General features: G+C 33.9%; 1 long non-coding RNA gene across 1 annotated transcript; it reads right to left on the reverse strand.

Annotated features, from left to right (window-relative positions):
• Window positions 1-1354: 1354 nt before the first annotated feature.
• Window positions 1355-4833, reverse strand: LOC132610240 (uncharacterized). Its single transcript, XR_009571067.1, has 4 exons — window positions 4728-4833; window positions 4556-4656; window positions 3203-3258; window positions 1355-1973 (listed from the first exon to the last, which is right to left on the reverse strand). It is a non-coding gene; the product is annotated as an uncharacterized LOC132610240 (long non-coding RNA).
• Window positions 4834-8070: the final 3237 nt, after the last annotated feature.

Consider the following 8070-nt stretch of genomic DNA (forward strand, 5'->3'; position numbering starts at 1 on the left):
AAACTCTCCCGCAACTATAAATAATAGACATTCTCCTCCTTATCTTATGCAATGTCTATTTTATCCTTGACATTTTTTCAATCCTACATCTATGTAATACGTACTATATATATATATATATATATATATATATATATATATATAACCCATGTATTTATAGATTTTTAGTTAGTTCATTAACGTTATAAGTAGAATAATCGATTTATGACTTTGTCACAAAATGTATGCTATTTTTTATGATTGTTTCTTAATATTACATTCATTAAGTATGCATATATGTATGTACATGCAAGTGTGTGTATGTAAGTTTAATTTCTCTATAAGTTTAATTTCTCTCCTATTCTCTATTGTTTATATAGAGATAACGAGTTTTGGTTGTCATTGTGAAATATCTTTTAAATTATAATTTAAAATTTATTTACTATATAAATAGATAATCTTTTAAGAATTTGCTATAAAGTACTATATCTCTATTTTTATTAATATTTGTATATTATCTACATTGAAATATGTTTATAAAGTTATTATTACTTGTTATTTTTACTTGCATAGGTAGATATTGGAGTTTTGATATTATTAATAAAATTAATTTTCTTATTCTGCTCATTTGTGTTGTTATAGTTTAATTTATATACCCAATTAGTATTTCACTTTTTTTTTTCATCTCAAAAATAATATTTTTTTTCCTATAAAGAAATTGTTACATAGTTAAAAATCATGATTTTAAAGAAGTCAAAAAAAGAAGACAAATGTTGATAATGTAAGGGTAAAATAGGCATTTAAAAAAGACAATTACGATAAAGAAGGGAGAATCACTAATGTTTAATTTTCAAAGCAAAGTTGAGGAATGTAAATGATTTTCACCTCTTTTTTTATTAAATAAAATATAGATAGATAATCTCTAAAAACTAATAAGAAAAAAAGTGTTAGAAAATTATGGATCAAAATGATGAAAGTAAGAATACTAATTTTTTGAATGTTATACCAACACAAGTTGTATATATATATTTTTTTTTTTACTAAACGTGATATTTAAATTGACATACCAAGAAATAATATTTTCTTTTGACAAATACCGGTACAAAAATTAAATTAGTTAATAATTTGTTCCACTTGTAAAAAAAGACTACTTATCTCATTCGGCTGTAATTTTTTATTTAGATGTTGATCTTTTCGTCCCCACATTTATAAATTTGTTGATTTATCTTCTTCTTCAACTGTAATTGGATCAACATTTTTAAGTTCATATATCGCTTGAGCAGTTAAACCATTTTCTCATATCATCTTTGATTTGTTTTCTTGTTTCGTAGGACTTATGGCAGGTAACAGACTCGATCAATTAACATTTGGGGCCTATCATGCATGTTACGCTCAAAGCAGTAACTACAAAGCGAATAGAAATCACGAAATGCAATAAAGTTCCAAACGTTATCAATCACGACACTCCACCAGGTGCACCAAATCATAGTCCCAATCTTCTCATTCAGCACCGAAGTATCCACAATCACACTCTTAACCAGAACAAGCATGAATACTGTGAGAGAGTGTCCCGCCCCAAACTTGGGTGAGGCGGACCGGCACTCGGTGTCTTAACCTGGCCGAGCGAATCATCTATATGAGAACTTATGCGAATACTTATGAACCTGAGTCAAAAAATATAACGAACTCTTATGAACACATGAACAATGCCACTGGCATATGTATACATATAAGTGGGTTGTCAGGCCTGAAACATATGACTGCTATACAAGTATGTACAAATGACTAAAAATGCATGTCTATGAAGCCTCTGTGATGACTCGAACAATACAACTGTCATTCTGTCGGGATAGGACCCGACCTATCCATAATCTTTATACATCCATAAGAATACCAGACTCGACTCGGCTCCAGATAGAAATGGAGCTTACAACACATCAACTACATATTCGCAGATATCTAGCGAGAAAGTCTACCAACCTGTTCATTTGAACCTGCAATATGAACATAGTGCCCCCGACAAAAGGGACGTGAGTACAAAAAGAATTGTACTCGTATGTAATCAGACAGGATAACAGATGCAAATACAGAAGCTCATAGAAGAGACAAATGAAACTGAAACAACAGTATACAGTAGGAAGCTGAGAACAATTACATGTGGGATCACATATTACATCTCACTGCAGATAACCATTCTCGTCTAACATTTTATAAGAACATACAAATAGCATTCTTGGAACCTTTGTTCATTAACTTATAGAGGTGTTACACATGATCTGATAGAATCGTTAACTAGTGGAGGTAGTTCATTAAACATACAAATGACACATGGTTTTCTGATATGAAGAACGTGACTTTCTTGCTAGACGGGGCATTCTACACAATCATATGAGAGCTTGATACGGTACGAATAAGATCACATGAAAGAAACAACAGTATACAAATAGAAGGCTCGCAACATTTATTCTTTGAAACTCAAAAAGAAGGAGGGACATATGAGTAGACTTCATGCCGAAGAATACGATATGGACATTTGCACTTACTATTCTATATTCCTCATTTGGTACTTTCCAAACCTGTATTCTAGTCCTCTAAATCATCTACTCTCGTGAAAGATTATGATCGTCTATGTCAACATGGTTCATCTTAAACGTCACCCTACAACCCAATAATGGTAATCTGAATAATGTCAATATAACACACCTTAAGTCAAAGTCAAGGATTGTAAGTCAATAACGATTACCTGAAGTCAATATGATTTATCTTAAGCGGCGATCTAGAATCCATTAAAGATATTCTGGAACTCTTCCATATAACTCATCCTCAATAGGACCTATAACCCGTCGACGAACACTCGAAAATATTCACATGAATCACCTTACTTTATGATCTATAACCTACCAACAATCACCTGAAAGCTAGCCATACGATTCATCTTATGTACGATCTATAACCCTCTAACAGTACTTGAGAAACTCTTGACATCATGTATCTTAAGCGTGATCTATGACCCTTTTAACGATGCTTTGGAAACTCGACTCTGGGAGTGGAACAATTGAATGGAGTTCGATTCATACACCCCTGACGTATCTCTCATTCGACTTATGAAATATATAACATGGAGTCGATATACTTTCATAAACTTTAGACTTCATAGCTCATATCGAGAAATAATAAAAGGAAGTCGTGTAATAGCGGTAAAAGAAAGGATAGTCTTACATACCTTGAATCCATCTTTGAATGACTACGACAAGTCAATCCTTCCGATAGATGTCTAACCTGTTTAAGATAGGCTAGTATCAACATCACCAATAGTCCAATGACACACAACCACTATACCAATAGCCCCGCACCATACTACAGCTATACCAAAAATATCGTCAAGCAATCAAAGAGCGATGAGCTCCCGAGGCTATAATCGATGGTGTATTCCACACCTGATCGCCTTTTAAATCAACAAGAGCTGCCAAACCCTTTCCAAACCATTGTTTTAAAAGGCAGTGTCAGGACTCGCCCTGAGGCTCGCCTCGGGGCAGGGCAGTAGCAAAACGCCCTGGGGCTAACGTGCGGGGCTTAGTTCCTATGAGGCTTACGCCCTAAGCGCCCAACTGTACGCCCTAAACACGCCTAACGCCCAACGCCCAACGCCCAGGGCTCCCCTAACCGTTCTTACACAAATTATATTTTAAATTCCTTAATTAAAATCATTCACCCTCATAATTGTTTAACAAAATAATGATACTTAATAGTTTTTCATCTATAGAAATAGAAGATTGGGTGTAACTCATATAACAAGTCGTAGTATTAGATATTTACTATTTGAGAACGTCGTGAGGGTGAATATCATTTAATTTTTTTTAAAAAAAGCACATAGCGGAATTGTACATTTTCACTTGTCATTGGTCATAAGTCCTATGTATCAGAATTATCATATAGTTTTATTTTTTGTTCATGAAGAAGTTATGTTTTAATTGTAATATTGATAAATTTTATTGATTATTTGCTTATAGGGAGATAAAATGAATAGTATGATAGTAATAGTGTTTTAAGAAACTGTGTTTTTTTCCGTGTTTGAAAGTTAAAATGTTAGAATTGTTATGCATTTCATAATAGCTTTTATTTCATTGTATTGTTTATACTTGTAAAATTATGTTATATAATTACAAGTTATAAGCGGTGTATAATGGATTGCTTTGATCATTTTTTTGTGAGGATCAAGCGCGCGCGCGCTCACACACACACATATACATACATATATATATATATATATATTTCATCTATTTATAGTTTTCTTTTATTTTTTTATGTAATTTTACCTATTTAAAAATATTTATTGTAATTATATTATTTTAAGAAATACTAAAAATTAAATACTCATGGGGCTTACGCCCCGTGCCTCGAGGCTTACGCTTCGTCGAGGTGTATGTAAAACGCCCCGCCTTACGCCCCCGCCTTTTAAAACACTGTTCCAAACTCCACAGCACAAGCAAATAGCCCCTTAATCATTTTACAAACTATAATAACTTGAACTTACGGCTTTCGGTCACTGTCTCATGAGTTCCTACCGAAAACATACCTTTGATGCTCATACGAGCTCGTAGACGAAGGATTGCACCTTGGCTGCCAAAACCCTCTAATTTCTTTATTTTACTTCACCTTGAAGTAACATTTGAACAACTATAATTGGAGAAGAATCAATTTAAGCACCACGTAGTTAACGGGAAAGAAAAACCAGAGCTTAAACATACCTGGGAAGTTTCTTTGAAGATGGGGAGGAGAACTTGAGAGAAATTTTGAGAGGAAGCTGTCAAGGTTCATTCTAATGAGTTATGAAATGAACTCCCAAGTTTTTTTATAGGCAGAATGGTCTAGACCTTGAACTTGTCGATTTTTATTCAATGTACATTTAAATTTTACGTTGGCCTAATTATCCCCTCAACTTGAAAATATGATAGCCTGGACCCCCTAGACGTTGATGTGGTAAAGAGTGTGGTTACACTCTCTTTTAGGCGCGTGGAAGGGTGAAAAATCGAAAAATCGTCTTCCAAATGGGGTATTTTTCAAATATTAATTGCCACATAATCAATATAATGATTTTATTTGATCCAATTGTATTTCTTATTGGTTTTTCTTAATATAGTAATATACATATTTTATCCCAATTGTGTTTTTTTCTTTTTCGATATGATGATTATTTATTTCAGCTATGTATTTTTTTTCTTTTTTCGGATCCAAATCTAAATAACTTAGTTGAAAGTTTCAACTTGAAATTCTATTTATTTTATTCAAATAAAAATAAGGTTTAGCAAAAGTAATGAAGTTTAGACGGTGTATTTTTTACAAAAATATTGTGTATTTTTCTTTCATGCAAGTACTATTTATTTCCACTGTGCATTATTTTTTTGGGTCAATTCGTAAAATATTTGGTTAATATTTTATTTGATTTCTTTTTTAGATTCAATGATTATTTGTTCTTACTGTGTATTTCTTCTTTTCCTGGCCAAATATATAAAAATAACTTGATTAGAATATCATTATCTTTAGGCAAATAAAAAAATTATAGTCATAATATTATCAAGTTCTTTTTTTACAGATTTGGCCCAAAAAAGATGATTCAAATAATTGTTGAACTTAAAAAGTAAAAAAATATATATTTTATCCTTTAAAAAATGCCACATGGACAAAAAAATCCATGTGGCAGCGCGTGTTGACCACCTCCATGGGTTGTCAGCGTCCAGGGGGGTCGTGCCTATCATATTTTCAAGTTTAAGGGGGGTAATTAGGCCAACGTAAAATTTAGGTGTACACTGAATAAAAATTGACAAGTTCAGGGGGGTCCCGATCTATTCTGCCTTTTTTATATTAAAAAGATAAATCTGGATGACTTACTTTAGAGGTACCACATGTGTTGACACCTAATTTTTGACCTCCCGTAATTTATTTTAAGTGCTCGAAGTCCTTGGACAGTAAATAAAATCAGCTGCGTACCCTAAAGGGGCTAGGTAATTTTTATGAAATTATTTGGGATAATATCTCACCTTTTTAAGCTGATAAAGAAGTCTCTAGGGTAATTTTACTTTTTGTAGGAATTAATCATATTCGGAGAATTTTCTTTTATTATTGAAATTAATCAAAGGGGCAAGAAAACCCTTTTTGATAATAATTTGTCTCATTAATTAAATCGAGGAAAATTTAGAATAATAGATGATTTTACTCCATATTACTGTCCAAGGTGTTTTGAGTAATTGAAAGAATTGACCATTTTACCCTTTAAATCTTGATTCTATGTGCATTTGTGTAGTTGGTTATTTTTTCTTTTGCCTGGTTAATTAATTCAAAGCAGTATCTGCAAAATGATTTTTATTTTATTTACGGGTCATGTTTTAAATTATTTTAAGTCCTGATGGACTAATAATTAGTTTTTTTTACTTATTTATTTACTAGTTTATTCCCCCCCCCCCCCCCCCCCCCCCGCGACCTTTTATGCATATATGTATATAGATATATATACATATATTGTATATGCACCATGTATGTTGGTATATATAACAAGGGAATAGGCTCAGCTCCTTTTTAGGAAATAAAGGACCAGGCCCAGTGCAAAGGACCGAGGCCTGGTCCAATAAGGAGTTAAAATGGGGGGAGTATTATACTCTCACCTCCGTTTCACAAAAAAGACCCTAGGGGTCTGTTTGAAATAAAGGAGAGAAAGAGGCGGCTAGGGTGAAACCCTAGCACCGCCTCATGTACAATCCCTTCATTTTTTTTATTTTTTCTGTCATCATTGTTAATACAGAGGCTTGTAAGCCATTGATTTCGTTGTTATACCTTGAATCTGGACCGTACATTTGAGTTTGTGAGTAGGACTTGCATAAAATTTGCAAGTCCCACATTGGTGGTAGTAGATCTTAAAACCATTATAGGGTTTCTATAAATAGAAACCCCCACTCGTTTGAGTCGAGGAGTTGGAAACCACATATCTACTGAACATTTGCTATTTTTAGTCTTAAGAGTTCCAAAGTTAAAATTTTTGTTTAAAGCTTAAGTTTCTTTAAGTTTCCAGTTCTAAAATTCATATTTTTATTGTTGTTGGTGGTGGCCTGAGTTTGGAGTTTTGGAACATAAAGGCTTCCTAATCCATCGCTTGTGCCCCGGTTACACTCAAAAAAGGCAAATACCTTTTTGGTTTAATGCCTTTTCTTACTTTATGTCTTGTTTAGTTCATAAGATTATATTTAGGGTAGTACTTTAGTTTATTGCTTTCTTGTTTATGTTCTGTTCAGTTTAGTTTAGTTGATGAGAGTCTGTTTAAGGTAGCATTTTAGTCCATTATTTTTCTTACTTGAATTCTTCTTATGTGGTGCTTAGTTAATAGGATAATGTGAGAGTTTTATAATGATGATTAAGTGGTTATTGTTCTTTATTTTCAGTTCTTGTTTGGTGGTGTCTAGATAGCATGGCCAAGTGTTGGTATAGGAATCTCGCATTAGACAGAGATGGCAGTCATACTTTCATGAACGCTTGAACGAAGGAGGGGATAGAGACATTGTGTTGGGAGATTCGGAGCACTTGGATAGGCGTCGCGACTTTGGATATTGTAGGAGTATAAAGGTTGAGGAGGTTAAGGGAGGAAGAGCGACCGGACCTGACGAGATTCCTGGGGAATTTTGGAAGAATGCAGGCAGGGTAGGCTTGGAGTGGCTGACTGGGTTGTTTAATATCATTTTCAAGATAGCGAAGATGCCGGAAGAATGGAGGTGGAGTACAATGATTCTCGTGTACAAGAACAAGGGAGACATTCAAAGCTGCAACAACTATAGAGGTATCAAGCTGCTAAGTCACACTATGAAAGTGTGGGAAAGGGTGGTGGAAATGAGGGTGAGGAGAGGTGTGCCTATTTCAGAGAACCAGTTTGGATTCATGCTAGGGCACTCGACTACAGAAGTCATTCATATTGTAAGGAGATTGGTGGAGCAGTATAGGGAGCGGAAGAGGGACTTGCACATGGTATTCATTGACCTAGAAAAGGCCTACGACAAAGTGCCAAGAGAGGTCCTATGGAGATTCTTAGAGGCTAAAGGTGTACCTATG

This window comes from Lycium barbarum, chromosome 9 (genome assembly GCF_019175385.1).
Source record: "Lycium barbarum isolate Lr01 chromosome 9, ASM1917538v2, whole genome shotgun sequence".
NCBI lineage: Eukaryota > Viridiplantae > Streptophyta > Magnoliopsida > Solanales > Solanaceae > Lycium > Lycium barbarum.